Here is a 24,536-nt window from a genome sequence, read left to right as displayed (position 1 = left end):
AAGGGTGAATAATATTGCTACCAATTTTTGAAGCCTTTTTATATAAAGTTTAATTTCCTTTTTTCTGTCTGATGCCTATCATGATATTCATATATACAGGGTGGCACGGTAGCATAGTGGTTAGCACAACGCTTTATAGTACCAGTGACCTGGGTTCAATTTTCCACCACTGCCTGTAAGGTTCAACCCCCCCCCCCCACACACACACACACACTTTTGTAACCTCTAATATGGTAAATTAGTTGGGATTAAGAAATAGCCAATTTTAAGAAGAAATAACTTAATCATGTACTTAAATTGTCACAAGGTAATAACTGTCTAACAGAAGATAATTTATTTAACCTCCATAACCACCTGATAACAATTATTTTCTTTGTAGGTTTTCTTCACTGGTCAAATAAATCATATATAATTGAACAATTCAATGCATTTTGATTGGTTTATAGTTTAGAGGTGAAGCAAAAGGTCTTTCGTTTCTTCATTATAAGACTGAGCATGTCTCCTACAGTTTGAGGTAAAGCTGCATAATTGGGATTCTTGCCTGATACAAACATTGCTAATCCAGAACTATAATTTTGATCTGATGACACCACGTGTCTACTGCCCGTGGAAAATGGAATTCTGTAGTTGGTTTTACTATAAATGAAGGTCAACTAAGCTGGCAAAATTGGAAAAAATAAATTCCAAGTTTCCTAAATTGTAATGTATTTTGGAGGTTCAGTTTTGCTGTAAGTAATATTCAGTGAACTTTTCTGGAGGTGGCCTTAAATTGCCTGCCAAAAATTTCCTTGGGTGACTTCAGATACAAATTATAATGAGCAGTATTAGCAGTGGAAACTGCTGTGCATCAACCATTATATTGTCAAATAGATGCACCAGTTCAAAAGTGCATTGCTTTTGAATTTAAATACTATTTTTTGCAAACAAGTAATTAAAGCACAATTTAGATCCGTTAATGACTGGTTTGGGGCAAGTTTGTCATTGTGGAAGGAGGCTGCCATCTAATGGTTAGCTGTTTAAATTATCTTTTTTTGATCTGAAGAGTTTTAAACAATTGATGAAGAAAAGCATATTCTGCCTTTGCATAGTAATTATCAGTAAAAATGCAAATATGGGATCTGTTTGTATTTCATTGCAAAGTTAAAATTAATTTGTGCGCATTTCAAATAATTTTTTTTCCGCCTGGCATTTCTATTTGCTTCTTGTTCACGTGGGATACCATAAACAGCATTTATTTGCTCAAACAATGAATTACTTTTGTCATGCAGTCACCATTATTTATTGGGCAAACAAGGCTTCATAGCAAGGTCTTGATTCCAGCAGATTCAATGCATGACCATTTCATTGGTTTGACTTCGAGTAGTTTCGTCTGAACAGCAAAAGGATTTTCTCTTGAAATGGTTTTGTGTCTTTTATGAAAACTGGTATAGGTAGATAGTGCCTTAAACAATTCAGTGGTCTCCCTCCTGCACCAAAGTAATATCCTAGATTATGTGTTTATGTTCTGGACTGCAGTTTGGGTCCAAAATCTTCAAGAGTGTGCTGAACCAAAATACCTGAATTTATTTTTAAGCTGCCACTGCGCAATTTCATAACCATCTTAGTCTGGTCAGAGTGCTTATCACATGTAAGTCGTGGCTGATGCAGAACTCTTGGGAAAGCAAATCTCTTTTACTCAGCTTTGCTTCTGAATTCACCTTCTGCTCTTGTGGCTTAAGTAGTTTTAGCAGGTAATGTGTCATCTCAGTGACAGGTCTAGAAATTAATTTCAAACTCATTCTATTGATCTCTTAAGATAACATGTTTTCACATCTATAACATTCCTTATCCTTGCGCTCTCTCTCTCTCTCTCTCTCTCTCTCTCTCTCACTCTCATTGTTATTTGCAGCACATATTCACACTTGCATTCAAGACTCAACACTCCATATTGTATTTTTGGCATTGTTCCAGATTTCCTGTCTACAGTAAGGATAGTTTTTTTAAAAAACTTCAAACACCTGGCTTCTGTCCACATTTTATCTCACCCACTCTTCATCCTGACCTGTCCAGTTTCTAGTTGTTCCTGAAGCACTCACATTCCTGATTCTCGTCAGAAAGGTCACACCAGTTCATTTTATTTTTTTCTCTGCATTGGGCTTCAGCATTTTCTCCAGCACAGTGAGCAGCTGCAGCAGCAACAACAGGAGGAACAGGAGCAGAGGGCTGAGAGAGAAGTGATCAGTAAAGAAGTGAGGCCCTGCCTTGAGTAAAGAATGAAAAATTTATTCCCATGGTTAGATCAAAAGGGAGCGAAAGGATGGAAACTGATGATTCTCAGCATCCATGGGGAGCAGTATGCCCTGACATTTACAGTATTATTGCAGTCTTTCAAAACCTGATGGGAATATGCAAGAAGGTCAAATAAAAGTCTGAAGTAGCCCACAATGGCATCAGGCAGCTGTGAGAAACACTCCAACTCTCCCTTACACCTAAAAAAATACTGTTTAAAAATTGAAAAATAAACAAATTGGATTTTCAATGGTTATCCCTACTGTTATTTCATTCAGACACTTTGCAGAGGGTTCCAGAGTCAAGTTTCAGATCCATTTCTGATTTTAGATGGTCTATAAATAGTCTGGTGGCGGGGGAGCGGGGAAGTGGTGTCTACACTATCCGTGCCAGTTTGATGCAAAAATATATATAGAAATCAGAATATGATGTACCCATATTTTATGCCCAAAAGAAATAATATTTGCCAGTTTTCTTCAGATGAATGTTCTTGAAATATAGGGTAAAGACTGCTTTGTAAGTTAAAGTGATGCCCCGAAAATATTATTGCTTGGCTTATTATTGGTTTTCATCAGCTTAAAAATAGATCCCATAGGTTTATGCACACCAAAATGAAGAATAATTTGCTCGAAGTTCCTAGAAATTGATTGATTGTGTGTGATTATTTTGAGCAAAATTGGTTTCTGCTATCAGTTGAGGTTAAGATATGTAGTTTTAAGGTCAAGCACAGACTGAGATGTGCCATTGAATTTGGGCACTGTAAGAATGTAATACCAGAAGCAGGAGCAGGCCATTGGCCCCTCTACCTGTTTTATCATTGAATAAGATTGTGGCTGATCTTTTACCTCAGTGCCCTTTTCCTGCAGTAACCCATATCCCTTAATAGCTAAAAAATCTACCAATCTCTGCCTTGAATAAATGCAGGGATCCTTGATTTGACTATTCCAAAGATTCACAACCCCTGGGAAAAGAAACTTGACCTGAATGACTGACTCCCTATTTTAAGAGCATAATCACTTTTCAACACAAGAGGAAACATCACTGCTCTATCTATTGTGAAGATCTATAAGAATTTAATGCTTTCCTGCAGGCACCCATTTTTCTTCTTCTTCTTGAGATATTATTGACCTGATTTGCTTAATCTTTGCCCACAAGACAGACCCATTTCAAAAGTAATGTCGTGTACTTTGGTGTACTCCTATCTATCTCAACTATATCTTAATTAGGAACACCAAATTTGTACAATCTATTTCTGATATTTTTTCTTGGTTAGGTTCCTACGTGATTGTCCAACTGTCTCTTGTACTCAAGTAAAATTGAATGAAGACCAGCGTGATGACTGCTTTCCTAATTGCTTGTTGTACTGCACAAACACTATCCGGTACTTCTAGATGCACACACACTTTTCAATTATTCACTGTCTAAAAAATATTCAGTTTAGGAGTGGATGAATCGATTATATTGTGCCCTTACACATTTACAAAAACTCTCCATATCTGCTTGAAGCCTCTCTGTTTCTGCCTTAATGACTTGACCGTCCTAGTATCATTAGCAAATATGGATATATTAAATTTTGTCCCTGTGACAAATTCATAGTTGAGAACAGCTGAGGCCCTAGTATTAACCATATAACCGTATAATAATTACAGCACGAAAACAGGCCATCTCGGCCCTTCTAGTCCGTGCCGAGCACTTACTCTCAGCTAGTCCCATCTACCTGCACTCAGCCCATAACCCTCCATTCCTTTCCTGTCCATATACCTATCCAATTTTTTTTTAAATGACAAAATCAAACCTGCATCTATCACTTCTACTGGAAGCTCGTTCCACACAGCTACCACTCTCTGAGTAAAGAAGTTCTCCCTCATGTTACCCCTAAACTTTTGCCCCTTAACTCTCAATTCATGTCCTCTTGTTTGAATCTCTCCTACTCTCAATGGAAAAAGCCTATCCACGTCCTCTATCTATCCCCCTCATAATTTTAAATACCTCTACCAAGTCCCCCCTCAACCTTCTACGCTTCAAAGAATAAAGACCTGACTTGTTCAACCTTTCTCTGTAACTTAGGTGCTGAAACCCAGATAACATTCTAGTAAATCTCCTCTCTACTCTCTCTATTTTGTTGACATCTTTCCTATAATTCGGTGACCAGAACTTACACAATATTCCAAATTTGGCCTCACCAATGCCTTGTACAATTTCAACATTACATCCCAACTCCTATACTCGATGCTTTGATTTATAAAGGCCAGCATACCAAAAGCTTTCTTCACCACCCTATCCACATGAGATTCCACCTTCAGGGAACTATGCACCATTATTCCTAGATCACTTTGTTCTATTGCATTCCTCAATGTCCTACCATTTACCATGTATGTCCTATTTTGGTTAGTCCTACCAAAATGTAGCACCTCACACTTATCAGCATTAAACCCCATCTGCCATCTTTCAGCCCACTCTTCTAACTGGCCCAAATCTCTCTTCAAGCTTTGTAAAACCTACTTCATTATCCACAACGCCACCTATCTTAGTATCATCTGCATACTTACTAATCCAATTTACCACCCCATTATCCAGATCATTAATGTATATGACAAACAACATTGGACCCAGTACAGATCCCTGAGGCACACCACTAGTCACCGGCCTCCAACCTGACAAACAGTTATCCACCACTACTCTCTGGCATCTCCCATCCAGTCACTGTTGAATCCATTTTACTACTTCAATATTAATACCTAACGATTGAACCTTCCTAACTAACCTTCCGTGTGGAACCTTGTCAAAGGTCTTACCGAAGTCCACATAGACAACATCCACCGCTTTACCCACGTCAATTTTCCTAGTAACCTCTTCAAAAAATTCAATAAAATTAGTCAAACATGACCTTCCACACACAAATCCATGTTGACTGTTCCTAATCAGACCCTGTATATCCAGATAATTATATATACTATCTCTAAGAATATTTTCCATTAATTTACCCACCACTGACGTCAAACTTACAGGCCAATAATTGCTAGGTTTACTCTTAGAACTCTTTTTAAACAATGGAACCACATGAGCAGTACGCCAATCCTCTGGCACCATCCCCGTTTCTAATGACATTTGAAATATTTCTGTCAGAACACCTGCTATTTCTACATTAACTTCCCTCAAGGCCCTAGGGAATATCCTGCCAGGACCTGGAAACTTATCCACTTTTATATTCTTTAAAAGCGCCAGTACTTCCTCTTCTTTAATCATCATGGTTTCCATAACTACCCTACTTGTTTCCCTTACCTTACACAATTCAATATCCTTCTCCTTAGTGAATACCGAAGAAAAGAAGTCGTTCAAAATCTCCCTCATCTCTTTTGGCTCCGCACATAGCTGTCCACTCTGATTCTCTAAGGGACCAATTTTATCCTTCACTATCCTTTTGCTATTAACATAACTGTAGAAACCCTTTGGATTTATTTTCACCTTGCTTTCCAAAGCAACCTCATATCTTATTTTAGCTTTTCTAATCTCTTTCTTAAGATTCTTTTTACATTCTTTATATTCCTCGAGCACCTCATTTACTCCATGCTGCCCATATTTATTGTAGATCTCTCTCTTTTTCCGAACCAAGTTTCCAATATCCCTTGAAAACCATAGCTCTCTCAAACTTTTAACCTTTCCTTTCAGCCTAGCAGGAACATAAAGATTCTATACCCTCAAAATTTCACCTTTAAATGACCTCCATTTCTCTATTACATCCTTCCCATAAAACAAATTGTCCCAATCCACTCATTCTAAATCCCTTCGTATCTCCTCAAAGTTCACCTTTCTCCAATCAAAAATCTCAACCCTGGGTCCAGTCCTATCCTTCTCCATAATTATATTGAAACTAATGGCATTGTGATCACTGGACCTGAAGTGCTCCCCAACACATACCTCTGTCTCTTGACCTATCTCATTCCCTAACAGGAGATCCAACACTGCCCCTTCTCTAGTTGGTACCGCTATGTATTGCTGCAAAAAACTATCCAGCACACATTTTACAAACTCCAAATCATCCATCCCTTTTACAGAATGGGCTTCCCAGTCTATGTGTGGAAAATTAAAATCTCCCACAATCACAACCTTGTGCTTACTACAAATATCTGCTATCTCCTTACAAATTTGCTCCTCCAATTCTCGCTCCCCATTTGGTGGTCTATAATACACCCTTATAAGTGTTACTACACCTTTCCTATTCCTCAATTCCACCCAAATAGCCTCCATAGACGAGCCCTCTAATCTATCCTGCCAAAGCACCGCTGTAATATTTTCTCTGACAAGCAATGCAACACCTCCCCCTCTTGCCCCTCCGATTCTATCACACCTGGAGCAATGAAATCCAGGAATATTTAGTTGCGAATCACACCCCTCCTGCAACCATGTTTCACTAAAAGCTACAACATCATATTTCCATGTATCAATCCATGAGCTCATCCACCTTTCTTACAATGCTCCTAGCATTAAAATAGATGCATTTAAGAAATTCCCATTATGCATTATGGGAACTGGAGTCCTTTTAGAAAAGGTACAGCCTTGATGAAGGGTCTCAGTCCAAAACGTCGACTGTTTACTCTTTTCCATAGATGCTGTCTGGCCTGCTGAGTTCCTTCAGCTTTTTGTGTGCTTTGCTTCCTTAAGGATGTTGAGTAGAAATTCCAAAATTTGGACCTTGTGAAAGTGAAGAACTGGCAATATTTTTCTAAGTCACAGTGGTGGGTAACTTGGAAGGTAACCTGTATGCTGTTGTTCCCTAGCACCTGCTGCCCTTGATCTCTTTAGGGCTTGAGGTTGTGGGTTGATGCTTGTTCTTGAAGTAGCCTGGGCAAATAACTGCAGTACATTTTGAAGTTTTAGACAATAGACAATAGGTGCAGGAGTAGGCCATTCGGCCCTTCGAGCCAGCACCGCCATTCACTGTGATCATGGCTGATCATCCACAATCAGTACCCCATTCCTGCCTTCTCCCCATATCCTTTAACTCCGCTATCATTAAGAGCTCTATCTAACTCTTTCTTGAAAGCATCCAGAGAATTGGCCTCCACTGCCTTCTGCCAGAGCATTCCACAGATCCACAACTCTCTGGGTGAACAAGTTTTTCCTCAACTCTGTTCTAAATGGCCTACCCCTTATTCTCAAATTGTGATCTCTGGTTCTGGACTCCCCCAACATTGGGAACATGTTTCCTGCCTCTAGCGTGTCCAATCCCTTAGTAATCTTATATGTTTCAATCAGATCTCCTCTCATCCTTCTAAATTCCAGTGTATACAAGCCCAGTCGCTCCAATCTTTCAACATATGACAGTCCTGCCATCCCTGGAATTAACTTCGTGAACCTCTGCTGCACTCCCTCAATAGCAAGAATGTCCTTCCTCAAATTTGGAGACCAAGACTGTACACAATACTCCAGGTGTGGTCTCACCAGGGCCCTATACAACTGCGGAAGGACCTCTTTGCTCCTATACTCAACTCCCCTTGTCATGAAGGCCAACATGCCATTAGCTTTCTTCACTGCCTGCTGTACCTGCATGCTGGCTGTCAGTGACTGATGAACAAGGTCACCAAGGTCTCATTGTACTTCCCCTTTTCCTAACTTGACACCATTCAAATAGTAATCTGCCTTCCTGTTCTTGCCACCAAAGTGGATAACCTCACATTTATCCACATTAAACTGTATCTGCCCACTCACTCAACCTGTCTAAATTTTGTACTAATCACAGCCATACAGAATTGAAGAGAATGAATGTTTACTGTGGTTGATGGGGGGGGGGGGGGGGGTGAGTTCCAGTCAAGCAAATTGCTTTGCCTTAGATGGTAGTAAGCTCGTGAGAGCTGTGGGAGTTGGGGACATTTAAGAGTATTCCATCACAGTTCTGGCTTGTATCTTGTAGACAGTGGAAAGGCTTTGGGATGTCAGGAAATAATTTACTGCACCAGTACATGTTCCAGCATTTTCTTCATTTGCATCTCTACTGTCCCTATTCATTTCCTTCTATTCACACACCTCCAAGATAGATCAACTCTGAATCGCAAGCATGCATTGTCCTGTTTTAAGCAACATCAGCAGTATGTGTGTCACCGGGACAATCGTAGTCTCCACAAAATCCCTCTCTACAACTTAAAGCGCACTCACAGACACACACACTTTTCATGTCTTGAGGGAAGGTCATCGGCCATGAACATTAACCCTATTTCTGGATTTGTTGTCCCTGCAGAATTTTCTAGTACTTTTATTTACGATTTCAACCTGCCAGATTTTTTTTGATTTTTGATAACAATAATGTCAATTTTATCATGTGACATGGTAAATTAAATAGTTATTATGGTCATCTTGTATAATGATATTTTCCTGATTGGGAGTCAATGAAGTTCTATTTTGTCATCAAAGTATCTTCATGGATTCCAATGTATCACTATTAATTATTAATCACACAGCATTACAGTACTAAGTCAAGGGATGTACAATTGTATTCATGCCTGATGCATAATCATGGCCAACTAATAGTTTAATGTCTATATGATTGTATAATTAAATAAACAGCATCTGAAAGTGCCTTCTTGATCATCTGTGCCAACTTTGTGTTGTTGGACACAATTTCCAATGATCAGTTGAACTTGAAAGTTAAATTGTAAGTAGAGATAATAGTTGTTATTATTCATATAATTTAATAGAAGGCTTTTCAATTTATTGTGCCTGTGCCAGCTCTATGCAGAGAGCTAACCATAGCCACAGCAGTCTTTCCATAGTTTTGCATTGTTCTTTCCAGGTTTTTATGTCCATTTCATTTTGAGAATTACTATTGAAACTATTGAGTTCCTGTTGAAATTCAGCACACTCATGATCATGATTCAATGCTTCTAAGAAAATTGTTCTAATTTAGTCATATTCTTTTGCCAATTATCGTAATTCCTACCCTTTAATACTTAAGTCCCATTACAAGGAAGGCACGGCAGCACATCTACTTTCTTGGAAATTTGCAAAAATTCAGTATGTCATCTACTTCTAGTCTCACTTACCAGTGGAAACAACTTTCATGTCTCTGTGTTATCTAGCCCTTGCTTAATTTTATGCATTTCTGTATATTACTCTCTCATTCTTCTGAATTCCAATGAGTATAGTCCCAGATGACTCGATCTCTCCTCATAGGTTAACCCCCTCCTCTCCAGAATCAACCTAGTGAACCTCCTCTGCACCACCTCCAAAGCCAGAATGTCTTTCCTTGCGTAAGGAGACCAGAACTGCATAAAGTACTCAAGCTGTGACCTCACCAGTAAACTACAGTTAACAGCGGAACTTCCCTGCATTTTTAAATTTAATCCATCTAACAATGAAGGCCAAAATTCTATTTGCCTTCTTGATAATCTGTTACATGTGTAAACCAGCCTTTTGGGATTCATGCCCAAGTACTTCCGAGTCCCTCTGCACAACAGCATGCTACGATCTTTCGATATTTAAATAATAATCTGATCTATTCACACAAAATACTGGAGAAACTCAGGAGGTCAAACAGCAGCGATGGAGAGGAATAAGCAGTCACCCACGTCCTTCACTAAGACCATAAAGGAAGGGGAAAGAAGCCTAATAAGAAGGGAGGGAAAGGGGAAGGAGTACAAGGTGGCAGGTGATGGGTAAAACAATGTGAGAGAAGGTGGGTGGGGGACAGGAAATGAAGTGTTACGTACCCCATAACTGGGTTGCCAAACCAGCAGAAATGGACCACTTAGTTGGAGTCTGGATTACTGGAACTAAGAGAGTTTTATTAAAGAAATAAGTAACACAGTACTCTAAACGTAAGGATATAAATGCAACGGGTTAGCAATGATAAAACACACATGTACACAGAACTAGGATAATAGGATCAATCAAGCTCTATCGCAGTCTAGGGGTAAAATGATCAGTCTCAAGTGACACAGAGTTCAGTTCAGTTTAGTTCAGTTCGCAGTAATCGCTGTTGTGCTGTTGGAGGGAGAGAGAATGAATATGCAAATTCTCAATTCAAATAGACCTTGATGTTCCTCGCAGTTTGCTTTCAGGCAAGCCCTTTGTAATGTCTTCTGAGGTCACCGACTGTGACCCCTCCGTTCCGGATACGATCGTTCTTCTGCGGTGAACTCGGCACCCAGGCAAGGGCGGACACACACATCAGATTCCCGCCGATCGTACCTTTCCACCCTGTGCGTCTATGGTTGGTCCCGTGATATGATCCCCAAAACTCCCACCAACTTGTGGGGGCACACTGCACTTCCAGCGTCTCATTATCTTGTGGTGTCGTGGTGTGTCTTGCCTTAGCGAACCTGTTCCTTTTATCCCCCTGCTGGGGTATCGCCTGTCCATCAAACTTCAAACAGTTCGGGTTCAAAGCAACCCATCTGACAATACTCTGAACTGTGTATCCTTTCGTTAATCTCTCTCGTCTCCCATTAACATTTCTGAATGTTCCCCCATTGTTTTTCTTATCGGCCTCAATCTTCTGATAACTTGGTATTTTGTCACAGAAGTAAGAAATTGGGAGTTGATAGGTGGAAGAGGTAAAGGGCTGAAGAAAAAGGAATCTGATTGGAGAGGACAGAGGACCAGGAGAGAAAGGGAAGGAGGAGGAGCATCAGAGGGAGGTGATAGGCAGGTGATGAGAAGAGAAAAGGGCAAGAGCGGAGCCAAAATGGAGAAGATAAAAAGAGAAGGGAAAGAACTTGTGTTAATTTCTCTCCCCTCCCCACTTCCCAGCTCTCTGCCTTCTATTGGTTAACCAATTCTCTAACTATGGCAACTCTATGCTTCGTTATCTTATGGATAAGGATTATCAAATGCCTTCTGGAAATCCAAGTATACAATATCCACCTGTTCCCCTCGATCCACTGCATCATTGTAACCTTTAAAAAACCCCAGTAAGTTTGTCAAACAGGACCTGCCCTTCATGAATGGATCAGCCATGATGAAATGGCAGAACGTACTTCATGGCCAGATGGCCTAATGCTCCTGTCTAATGTTCTTATAGTCTAATATACACTGTATCTGCCTGATAGAACCACTTCTATCCAGATGCCTCCCTATTTCTTCATTAATAATAGATTATAGATGTTAGGTTAACTGGCCTGACTTATGCATACATCCTTTATTAAACTGTGGCATGACGTTCGCTGTCTTCTAATCTGTTGGGACCTGTCCAGAGTGCAGATAATATTGGTAAATTATCATAAACGTGTCTAGGACCAGTCTTCTGTCTTTCATTTGTAATAAATGTTGTTACTTCCTTGAGAAACTGCTTTTGGTAATTTTTATTACATTGATTAATCCTCTGATACTCTTTATGCTTTTCTACAATTTCTGTATGTTTAAAATTTAATTGGCAAGAATCCTGAAAGTTAACTGCAGCAAATTGAGGTTGAATTGTTGAGGTGGGGGTTTCTCTTCAGTTGATTCTTAAACTCCACCTGAACTGTAGCATCTTTTTCAGATATTTGTCTTAGGATATTGCTCAGCATTCTGGCACTTTTTTTTTGCTTACTGTAGAATAGTCTGTAAGGTAGGCAGGTTTGAGTTTGTATGTAATTTCAGTCCATTAAGCATGTCCAGTCAAATACCAGATGTAGTTGTGGGATAAAAAAGATCTCTGCATGCATGATTCAACTGGTTGGTACCAGCCCAGTTTTAATATCAGAGAGTAGATATAGATAGCAAACGCTAAGCGTTGTGTTCATCAAATTCTATATTCAGGTTTGTTGGGTTTTGATCATGCCTGTACAAAGATGCAGTTATTGAGTTTAAAATGGTTTCAGGAAAATATTTAATGGTCAACACTATTTTAGTATGAATAATTAAGATTTATAATAAATTAAGATAAATGCATAAGGTAATGTTTTATTATGTTCAAACAAAGTTGGATGGTAATCAGATCAAGGCAATTAATATTGAGAAATTAGGAAATACAGCATGATAGAGCCAGGAGCATTATTTCCTCTTGTGGGGTTAATCTAGATCAAAGTGGAATAATGTTAAAAGTAGATCAAAGATATTTAAGGGTAAAACTAGTAGCACTTTCTTTTCCCAAATGCAGGTGTGTGGAACTCTGAATCTGGCTCCTTTGATAGATTTTTAGACGGTGAATATGAAAAGATTTAGATTGGTAGAGCTGAGGAATGGCTCAGCCTCGTTCTGAGAAACTACTGTTCCTTTGGGACAGATTTTATGATCACCAGTAAGTAGGAGTTACCTGGCAAAGTGGCACAGCTCGTGGAGCCACTGCCTCTCAGCACCCAGAGACCCAGGTTCAATCCTAACCTAGGCTACTGTCTATGTGGAGTTTGCATGTTGCCCTTGTGATTATATGAGTTTTCCCCTGAGGGCAGTGGCTTCATCCCACATCCCAAAGATGCATGGGTTGATAAGTTAATTGGCATTAGTGTGTGGGTGAGTGGTCAAATTTGGGGAGAGTTAATGGAAATTCGAGGAGAATTTTTAAAAAAGGGATTACTGTTGGATTAGGTCGTTGATGGTTGATTGCAGACTCTGTATGCTGAAGGGCCTACTTCTGTGCAGTATCTCTGTATGACTGTCTGATTGCTGAAACTGGTTTCTGTGTATTCAGGTTCTATATCAGAAGATGAAACATGTGCTCCAAAGCTGCTACCCACAAAGTATGTGAGGGGGAAAAAAGGAAATAACAGTTTTTCAACTCACAAAGCCAAACTTATTTTGGTAGCTGGACTGTTCAGGCTCTGCTTTGGAGACATTCAGGAACTTACAAGACTTTTAAACAAAATTACTTAAGCTGAAAATATTTACACTCAAATGAATATAACCTTAAATACTTGAAGATACTATTAAGCACAAAATATATGTAAGTTATAAGAGGCACAAAAATAAGGAAAACTTGATTTTTAAAAAAATAATATTTTTTTCTGAGCTTTCACTGTTGTTCTGTCTAATTCAAAAGGTGATAAAATTTTAAAGAAATATAATGGAAACATGGTCTGGAGGCACTTACAGAGAGAAACAAGATTAATGTTTCAGGTTGAAGGCTCTTTGATAGAAGGACACTCGTATCTCCACAGATCTATTGAATATTTTTATGGCAAGTTTAGGAAGTGAATGTAGGCTATTTAGATCAAAGTCACAGGCTAACCTTGAACTCTGGGTTCAGTTGTATTGGGCAATGACAGTCACTATTTGCTGCTTCTATTCAACTGTGTGGCTTGGCTCACAGTTTAACAGAACAGAATTTTATAAAAGGCTTTTTGAAGTTTGCTTATTAAAATCTCTGGAATAGTAAAAATTTTGACCCTTGTTCAGCCAACAATGGTTAATACTTGAAATGTAATATTTACAAATAAAAGTTATAACTGATTATGGACTATTCACAGGAGCTTTGGACAGAACATCATGGTAAATTTGATTCTTCCTTCCCCTCCATTAAGTTGCTAAGCGTAACCTCATATACACTTAGTGGCCACGTTACTAGGTACCTTCTGTACCAAAAAAGTGACCATGAGTGTACCTTTGTGGTCTTCTGCCGCTGTTGCCCATCACTTCAAGGTTCAGAGATGTTCTTCTGCACACCACTGTTGTAATGCGTTGATATTTAAGTTACTGTCGTCCTGCTGTCAGCTTGAACCAGTCTTACCATTCTCTCTGACCACTCTCATTAACAAGGCGATTTCCCCCCACAGAACTGCCACTCACTGGATTTTTTTTTTGTTTTTTTGCCACCATTCTCTGTGCCTGAAAATCCCAGGAGATCAGCAGTTTCTAAGATACTCAAGCCACCCCATCTGGCACCAACAATCATTCCACAGTCAAAGTCACTTAGATCACATTTCTTTCCTATTCTCATGGTTAGTTTGAACAACAGCTCTTGACCAACCATGCCTGCACACTTTTATACATTGAGCTGCTGCCAGATGATTGGCTGATTAGATATTTGCACTAATGAGCAGGTGCATCTACTAAACTGTCTGCAGAGTATATTTGGGGAGCAATAGGTTGATACCAAGTCCACCTCCATCTGGACCCTATAAATGGTCTTTCATACACACAGCAGCTAATTCTTAATATCACCAAGGGTCTAAGCCAGAGGTTTCCAACCTGGGCTCCATGGAACCTGCTGGCCAGTGCTATCATGTTTGCTGTTGTGTGCTGGAGCAGCAGGCTGAGGGTAGCAGACACCAGCAGAATCAACAAACTCATTCGTAAGGCCAGTGATGTTGTGGGGATGGAACTGGACTCTCTCACGGTGGTGTCTGAAAAGAGGATGCTGTCCAAGTTGCATGCCATCTTGGTCAATATCTGCCATCCACTACATAATGTACTGGGTGGGCATAGGAGTACATTCAACCAGAGACTCATTCCACCAAGATGCAGTACAGAGTGTCATAGGAAGTCATTCCTGCCTGTGACCATCAAACTTTACAACTCCTCCCTTGGAGGGTCAGACACCCTGAGCCAATAGGCTGGTCCTGGACTTATTTCATAATTTACTGGCATAATTTACATATTACTATTTAACTATTTATGGTTCTATTACTATATTATTTATGGTGCAACTGTAACAAAAACAAATTTCCCCCGGGATCAATGAAGTATGACTATGACTATGACTTACTGATATTGATCCATGTCATAAAAAAGGTTGGGAACCCATGATCTAAAGCAAAGCAAAATATTCTCTTCCCCTCTCAATTTGGGCAGGAAAAAATCAAATTATTTTTGACTCAGAATGGACTTTCTTCCTGCAGTTGATTGAATAAAATGAAGAGTACTTAATGTTCTATAATATACAAGGCAGAAAATTTATTTTTGGCCTTGTTTTGCAGTATAATTGATTCCCCAAACTTAATTCAATTCAAAGCTTTGGAAAGATGGGACCTGCGGGTTTTACATTTTTAAGTTTCAAAACAACCAGATTTGCATATAAAATTTGAATCTAATTACCAATCCTCATTACTCTGTGATTAACAGCATAATACACTCTGAAGTTCTACAAAACTCTGACTTAAACTTTAGTAATGTAGGAACAGCTATTTTCCAGCCAGAATTTACATATGTAATCAGGCCTTAATTAGCAAAATATTACAAAATGGTCAATGAAGATACTTTCTCCATGCTTTTGTGGTTAGATTTATTCAGTAATAACACTGTTCCCAGATCCATGTTTATGTCTTTTTTGTAATATAAAAATGTTTCCCAATTATAAATCAGCTGAATGTTAGCTTTTAAGTAGAAAATTTTGTAATTTTGGAACAGATGTAACAGTTGGCTTATAAAAATGTTAGTATTAAAGTCTTTGGAACTATTCCATAAATACGTCTGGATATCCTGATTATTAAAATAAAATATATTCAACTTTTAATGGCTACAGTAACATAATAGGAAGTCCCAATGATTGGACAATGTTGATCTATAACATCAGTATAAATAGCACAAACTTCCTATAATAATTACTCATAGTTACTAATAAATGGCTCCTCTATATAGTTCCATGCCATTCACCATGTATACATATTTACACTCACAATAGCTTTATCTAATTGAAAGGTAAATTAAACACTGTATTATGTACAGAGTAATTAATTTATCACAGAATATTTTACCTGCTGCAGATTGTGTTGTGAAAGGTTGACGATATTAAAACCATATGGGTTGTGATAAACTAACACAAGGGGGAAAAAAGCAGAAACAAAGACAAAAGAAAAGGAGGTTTAAGAATATTGAGTCATCAATGGGATTTTCCAAATTGATGTTTGTTTCCCTCTTCATTTTGGTTTCAGCCGTACTTATTTGTTAGGTTCTGATCGACCGGGTTGCTTGCTTGCTTGGTCCATCTATCCACCTCTCCATCCATCCATTCGAATAGACCCGTCCAGCTCTTCAAGCTGCACATACATTACTACAGGCTTCCCCCAGTTTAAGAACGTCTGACTTCTGGACACCTCTACATACAAGTGAGCTCCCATAATATTAAATCCAAAAGTCTAACCTAAGTACGTACGTCCATTCGTATAGATGGCAACAATCTCCTCTCTCATCTTTTAGAAATTGGGGTGTCATGGTAGCATAGTGGTTAGCACAATGCTTTACAGAACAGGTGACCTGGGTTCAATTCCTGTTGCTGCCTGTAACGAGTTTGTACGTTCTCCCCGTGACTACGTGCCTTTCCTCCAGGTGCTCAGGTCTCCTCCCACAGTCCAAAGATCTACTGGTTAGTAGATTAATTGGTCATTGTAAATGTCCTGTGAACAGGCTGGGATTAAATCCAGGGATTGCTCGAAAGGCCAGAAGGGCCTAATCCATGCTGTATCTCAGTAAAGTAAAATAATTCTTTTTCTTATTGGTGTTATGTGCTTTTGATGCCATTCATTACAATAACGTGGAGGTATGGTTACCAGGTGGGGTGACTTGTGTATTTTCTGACTTATGAATGTTGGTAAAACAGCAAAACCCATTATTAGGGACAACTGTAATGTTTTTAACAAATACCCAGTACAGAAATACAATGAACTTGAACTTCAATGCAGCATTTAAGTTGGTCAGGACCAATGCAAAATGACTAATCCTAACTGTGTGCTTGTTACATGGTCATTAAGACCATCCTATTGAAATCTACCATGGATCATTCTGCCACTAAATTGCTCAAGCCCTCGCAGCCTTTATTATTATAAGGGAAATTTTAAAAACTTTTTTGCTGGATTAAATTTAACCTGATATTTGATTTTAAAGAACAATGGAAATAATATGTTGGGAGGTATCTTAAGTACATTGTTTAGTCATGTTATTTTGGCACAGCGTGGAAATGAATGCTGAGTGTGGGCAGAGTCCGTACAGGAGCAGTATTACATAATTAAAGTACAAATTCAAATTCAGACCTGCTACTAAAGATCTTGATGTACGCAAAAAATGAGTGTCATGTTTTTATGTGAATCACACAATTCTACTTGTTTAATGGAGGCTTTTATCTATTCTCAGAATGTGGGTGTCTCTGGCAAGGGCAGCGTTTATTGCTCATCCCCAGTTGCCTCAGACTGTAAGGCTCTGCTGTTTTATTGAATTGCTAGCAGTTTGATACAATTCAGTGCCTCAGATCAATAGTTTGAGTTTTAGTGACTGAAAGTCTGCTTACGTTGGGGTTCCTTGGGGATTATTGCCGCTATGTTTGGCTTTCATGATGGATATGAACGTAAATGATAGGATACTGAAGTTTAATACTTACCATCATCAGGATCGAAGGGTCTCGGCCCGAAATGCCGATTCTTTATTCCTCACCATAGATGCTGCTTGACCTGCTGAGTTCCTCAAGCATTTTGTGTGTGTTACTCTGAACGTTCAGCATCTGCAGAATCTTTACAGATCTGAAGTTTGCCGACATTACAAAATGTGTGCTATAGTTGACAGTGTCAAAGAATGTTGTAGATTAATTTAGAGAAGAGATTGATCAAAATTAGGCCGGCCAATGGTGCAGTGGTGCCTAGTGGTCTAGGGTTCGAATCCGTCCAGATCCTTCTATGCTTTCCATCTGTGCTGGGTTGAATGTCAAGCTAGCAACTCGGCCTTGTTAGAAAACAGACAAATGCTAGAGAAACAGCGAGGTTGCCGCCTGATGCGCCACAAGGCGCAGAGGGAAACAACAACAATGATCAAAGCTAGAGAATATCCAACAAGTGTTAGGGTATTGGGAGCCATAGAAAACGACACCACAGAAACAGACCCTTTGGTCCATCTAGTCCATGCCAAACCTTTATTTGCACCCGGACCGTAACCCTCCATACCCCTCCCATCCATGTACCTATCCAAACTTCTCTTGTGCTGGCAACTCGTTCCACACTCTACCACCCTCTGAGTGAAGATGTTTCCCCTTATGTTCTCCTTAAACGTTTCACCTTTCACCTTTCACCCATGACCTCGAGTTGTAATCTCACCCCACCTCAGTGGAAAAAGCATTTACCCTATCTATACCCCTCATAATTTTGTATACCTCTGTCAAGTCTCCCCTCAATCTTTTACGTTCTAGGGAATAAAGTTCTAACCTATTCAATCTTTCCTTATATATCAGGCCTTCCAGTCCTGGTAACGTCCTTGTAATGGACATAGAAGAATTTGAAGTTCATGACTGCAGATATTTAATGCTAAATGGGAAAGTTGGATAAGCTCATTTAGGTGGCATATCCAATAGACCAGTAATATCTTGGCAGGCTGTATAAGAACACTAGCAAGATTACATACTGTTCTGATCAATGCATATCATAAAGTATTTGACATTATTTAAGCTGTGCAAATGAAATTTAGGGCTATTAGCCCTTAAATCTAGTTATGAGGAAAGTATAGCTGTAAGTTGCCATCTTTGGAATTGGTGCAATTGAGAGCCAACTTTAGCTGTCATGTATAAAATTTAGAGGGGGTTATGATGAATAGAAAAAGCTTAGTAGAGGGGTCAGTAATTAAGAAGGTAAAGTGTAAGACAAAAATGAAAGGGCAGTTGAGGAAATTTCTTTAATCTTGTGGAAGTCTGGAATTCATTAACATGAAGGTAGCAATGGAGGAACCATATCTGGCTGAGCAGAGTGACTGAAAAATTTTATGGAATAATAGCAAAGATGGCCACTTGATGCTGTCATTTGTTACTTCGTTATCGGGCACCACAGAATTGTAGTGGTTAGCGCTATGCTATTGCAGCTCGGGGTGTTGCAGTTCAGAGTTCAATTCCACGTTTTCTGTAAGCAATTTGTACATCCTCCCCGTGGAATGGGTGGGTTTTCTCGGGGTGCTCTAGTTTCCTCGCACTGTCTGCAGATGTACTGTTGTGAGGTTAATTGGTCATTGTAAATTGTCCCATGTTTAGGCTGGGGTTAAATCAGCGGTTGCTGGACATCAGCTTGAAGGGCCGGCATAGCCTATCCATGCTGTATCTCAATAAGTAAACTGATAAATTCAACAAGTTTAATAAAAAGCATTTGATACAGTGGAATGTTGTGTTAAGCAGTTCAAAGCACAAGAAAGTGGCATTATGAATATACATAAAATTGATTAACAAGGTGGTAGTAATAAATAGTTGTTTGTCAAACTGAAAAGAAGTGAGCAGTGTTTGGAATCAAGGCCACGGGTCTATTTGATATTTATTAGTGACATGAGCTTGTATTTAAGAAACATTAATTTCAATGTTTGTCAATGGCATAGAGCATGGACGCATGATAAACTAGGAGAACAATCCTATGTCTCAGCAATGATATAGGCTGGGTACACAAACATAAAATGAAGCTGAAGAAAGAAATTTGGCTTGGATGATATGTGTTCTAAAATATCAGGCAGAATTTTGAAAGGATGCAGGAGCTGAGACAAGTGAAGTTTGACTTGCGCATATTTTTGAAGATGATGAGAGGTTAAAATGACTCATTTAAAAGGCATATGGAATTCTGTGTGGTACAAGTGGAGATATAAGCATGCATTATGTTGAACCTTCAACGCTGTGGTTGAGCCTCAGCTGGTTTTGTGTTTCATTCTGTGTACAATTTATTAAAAGAATGCCAAGAACGAGGCATAGACGTTACTAGCATTGTACCAGAAAAGGTAGTAGCGAGACTGTGATTATCCTTGGAGTGTTGTGGAGTATCTCAAATAATGCAGACTTTATTTTTTATTGAGATACAGTGTGAAGTAGGTCCTTCCAGCACTTCGAGCCACGCTGCACAGCAACCCACCAATTTAATCCCAGCCTAATTACGGAACAATTTACAATGACCCATTGACCTACCATGGGTAGGTCTTTGGACTGTTGGAGGAACCTGGAACACCCAGAGAAAACCCACCCAATCAAGGAGAGAATATACAAACTCCTTACAGGCATAGACAGGAACTGAACCCAGGTTGCAGGTACCGTGAAGCATTGTGCTAACCACTATAGTACCGTGTCATTTAGACAAGGTAGCTAGAACCCAGTGACAGAACTGAAATCTGTATTAATTAGTGAAAGATAAATATATTTGAAATTGATAAAAAGGTTTAGTGTGGATAGGTAAAAAGGTTATCATGGTGAGTGGAAGGATTTACGTCTGAGTTGTGCAACTCAGACTCCATTGTCTTGGGAAGGAGCAGGGGAATGAAGCATTGAGTTATTTTAAGGATCTGACACAGTACAAAAGTACAATAGCCTGCTGCTCTAGTTTTTTTGTGCTTATTGCACAGAAGAAAAGATTTACATCTTATTAAATCAGTTTCAGCAGACATATCAAGATTAGTAAGATTATGTCCAAGGGGTTTATAAGTGTCATCCCCTCATCAGTTAAATGGCTTTTAGATGGTTCATTATACTTAAATTCTTTGAACCATCAGACAAAATACTTAATTCAATGAACTGTATGGAATTGTTCTACAGGCGCAGGATATTTCCCATTTTGTGTGTGTTGTTTCATATTTCCCATACTTCATACAATTCCCCTCTCAGTCTCTGCCCTTCCTGCCTTGGTGTCCCTTTATTCTAGTTCCCCTTATGAATGAATCATTCCACGAATACATCGATGCAGTCTGCTATGTGTCACTGTGTCTATATTCTCATCACCCTGTGAAAAGAAATCACTTTAATTATTTACTTAACTTATTGATGTCAATCTTACATTATGCACCCTTGATCTGGACTTATTTATGTGTGGAAAGTTTTCCCAGATCCAAGCTTTTGAACTTGATTTCCTGCTTTTGTACTCTATAGAAATGAGCAGCAATTCTTTGTGGACTTTTTAAAAAATTCAACCTAATGGCTTGCAATGCTAACCTTACTAAATGAAATATCATTCTTCCCATTGCTCCTCCACATATAGGCCCCATTTTAAATGTTCAAATGCCTTAATCTTGCTAGTGTGCCTTGCTTGTGTCGTAGGAGAACTTCATTTGCAGGTTGATAAACAGGAAATGTGCAGGAGAGGAGGCGGCATCTGTGGAAAGAAAAATAGAGTTGATTATTTCAGATTGATGACCCTGTATCACAACTGGGAAAGAGGGAAAATGTCAGATCTTAAAATGAACATGTTTTCTCTCTTTCCTGGATCTGCTGAATGGTCCCCAACCTAGCCCATTTCGATTCGCTTTCCACAATGTTGTCTCATCTGCTGAGTAGATGTAATGTTGAAATTGTACAAGGCATTGGTAAGGCCAAATTTGGAGTATTGTGTACAGTTCTGGTCTCTGAATTATAGGAAAGATATCAATAAAATTGAGAGAGTACAGAGGAGGTTTACTAAAATGTTACCTGGGTTTCAGCACCTAAGTTACAGAGGAAGGTTTAACAAGTTGGGTCTTTATTCCTTGGAGCATAGAAGTTGAGGGGGCACTTGATAGAGGTATTTAAAATTATGAGGGGGATAGATAGAGTTGATGTGGATAGGCTTTTTCCATTGAGAGTGGGGGAGATTCAAACAAGAGGAAATGAGTGAGAGTTAAAGGGCAAAAGTTTAGGGGTAATATGAGAGGGAGCTTCTTTACTCAGAGAGTGGTAGCTGTGTGGAACGAGCTTCCAGCAGAAGTGGTTGAGGCAGGTTCAATGTTGTCATTTAAAGTTAAATTGGATAGGTATATGGACAGGAAAGGAATGGAGGGTTATGGGCTGAGTGCAGGTCGGTGGGACTAGGTGAGAGTAAGAGTTTGGCATGGACTAGAAGGGCCGAGATAGCCTGTTTCCGTGCTGTAATTGTTATATATTATATGGAGTATTTCAGCTCTCTCTTTATGGATCCAGAATTGGCTTGCCTGCAGAAGGCAAAGGATGGTTGGAGATGGTTTGTACTCTGCATGGAGATCGGTGACTAGTGGTGATCCACGGAGATCTGTTCTTGGATTTTTGATTTGTGATTTTTATAAGTGACCTAGATGAGGAAGTAGAAGGGTGGATTAGTAAGTTGGCTGATGGCACAAAAGTTGGGGTTGTTGTGGATATTCTGGAGGGTTGTCAGAGGCTACAGCAGGACATGATAGGATGCAGAATTAGGCTGAGAAGCGGCAGATGGAGTTCAACCCAGGTAAGTGTGAAGTAGTTCATTTTGGTAGATCAAATTTGAAGACAGACTATAATAATGTTAAGACTCCTGGCAGTGTGGAGGATCGGAGAGATCTTGGGATCCATGTCCATAGAACACTCAAAGCTGCTGCGCAGCTTGACAGTGTTACGAAGGTGTATGGTGTGTTGACCTTCATCAACCATTGGATTGAGTTCAAGAGCCGTGAGGTGATGCTACAGCTATATTAGACCTTAGATAGACCCCCACTTGGAGCACTGTGTTCAGTCCTGGTTATCTCACTACATGAAGGATGTGGATACTATAGAGAGAGTACAGAGGAGATTTACAAATATGTTGCCTGGATTGGTGAGCATGCCTTATGAGAATAGGTTGAGTGAACTTGGTTTTTCCTCCTTGGAGTGACAGAGGATGAGAGGTGACCTGATAGAGGTGTATAAGATGATGAGAGGCATTGATCATGTGGATAGTCAGAGGCTTTTTCCCAGGGCTGAAATGGCTAACATGAGGGGGCATAGATTTAAAGTGCTTGGAAGTAAGTACAAGGGGGATGTTCGCGTGTAGTGCACTGCCAGCGATGGTAGTAGAGGCGCATATGATAGGGTCTTTTAAGAGACTTAGATAGGTACAGGGAACTTAGAAAAATAGAGGACTAAGTGGCAGGGAAATTGTAGGCAGTTTCTAGAGTAGGTTATATGGTCGGCAAAACACTGGGCCTGCAAGGTGCTATGTTCTATATTCTATGGTTATCTAAGTTTTCCAGCATCGTTTCAGTTTGATTTTCATTTATTAATTATACTCCTCAGTAAGTTTTTTCACTGCATTTCATTGCCATTTTCTGCCTTTTCCATAATTGATCTTCTCTGTATTTTGTCTCCTTACTTCCAATTTCCAAGATCAAATCTTGTATGTGCGCATTCAGTGAGGAACAGCTGTGCTCCTACTAATGATTCCTTTTGGGTGTTTCTTCACATTTTTCTACTGGTCAGAGATCTAATGTCGATATTAACCCGTAAATGTAGCTATCAAGTTTATTGGGGTGCCACGGTATTGTAGCGGTTTGCACGACGCTTTACAAGGGGGACCCAGGTTCAATTCCCACCGCTGCCTGTAAGGAGTTTGTATCTTCTCCCTGTGACCGCGTGCGTTTCCTCTCAGACAGTCCTGGTCGGTAGGTCCATTTGTCATTGTAAATTTTCCTGTGATGATGGTAGGATTAAATTGGTGGGGGGGGGGGAGTTACTGAGCAGTATGGCTCAAAGGGCCAGAAGGGCCTATTCCATGCTGTAGCTCAATATGTAAAATAAGTAAATAAAGTTCCTTTTGTTTTTAGTTTGGCCTGTGGCTGTCAATACTTTTCATGCAAAACTATGCAGGTGTTTCCAACATCCACCATAGCAACTTCTAGTCCATCCTCTTTCAAGGCCTTTCCCACATGGTCCCTACCTTGGTGCAGCATGACCTCCTGTATAGAGAATATTGACTCTTCATCATTTTATTGTGAACACGTAATTAATTGTTAGTTAATTAAAATTTACACATAACACAAATTATATGATAAAGATTATCTTTATTTTAGATACCACCTGGCAAATTAAACAACAGATAATGCCTAGAGTTTAAAGTGGAAGTTTCAATGCTTTTTTTTGCAGATAATTTCACTGTTTCAGCATTAAGGCTTTAAAAAAAGGCATGCACTGAATAAAATATCTATACCTGAAAATATTTAGCTGTTCTACAGACTCTGAAGGTAATAGTGATTTTGAGTGCTATTAAAAAAGGCCAAAAACTGTTAAAATATACAATATACATTATAAGACCTTGAGGCATAGAAGCAGAATTAGACTATTTGGCCCATTGAGTTTGCTCCACCATTTCATCATGGCTGATCCATTCTATATTTGAAAACATATCAATCTAAATTATTGAAATTTCTCAAAGCTTTGAAAAGATCTATTAATATACAGATAGATTACAACCTCTTGCCCCATAAAACTGTTGAAATAAATTGCACTGTGTAGATGCTCATTTATCTTAACAGTATGAATATTGTTAGTTATTGCATTCTTTACATGTTTTATAATTAATCTTCATGTTTTGCAGACATCTATAAAAATACTCTAATTTTTTAAAAAATTGTCACTTTCAAAGTTAGAAAAAAACTTTTTCCATCAAAAGAGATTTGATTTTCATTGTTAATTGCACACCTTTTAACACCTTTTATAAAACTGTCATTACATGTGGATAATTCCTTAACAG

General features: G+C 39.1%; 1 protein-coding gene across 4 annotated transcripts in view; it reads left to right on the top strand.

Moving 5' to 3' along the window:
• The window catches only part of LOC140186135 (disabled homolog 2-interacting protein-like), a 606,748-nt gene that overhangs the window by 335,476 nt on the left and 246,736 nt on the right, over positions 1–24,536 (top strand). The gene's annotated exons all lie outside the window — the stretch shown is intronic.

Source organism: Mobula birostris, chromosome 22 (assembly GCF_030028105.1).
Source record: "Mobula birostris isolate sMobBir1 chromosome 22, sMobBir1.hap1, whole genome shotgun sequence".
Taxonomy (NCBI): Eukaryota; Metazoa; Chordata; class Chondrichthyes; order Myliobatiformes; family Myliobatidae; genus Mobula; species Mobula birostris.
Note: the sequence above shows the minus strand (reverse complement) of the source record. Positions and strands in the feature narration are given on the sequence as shown.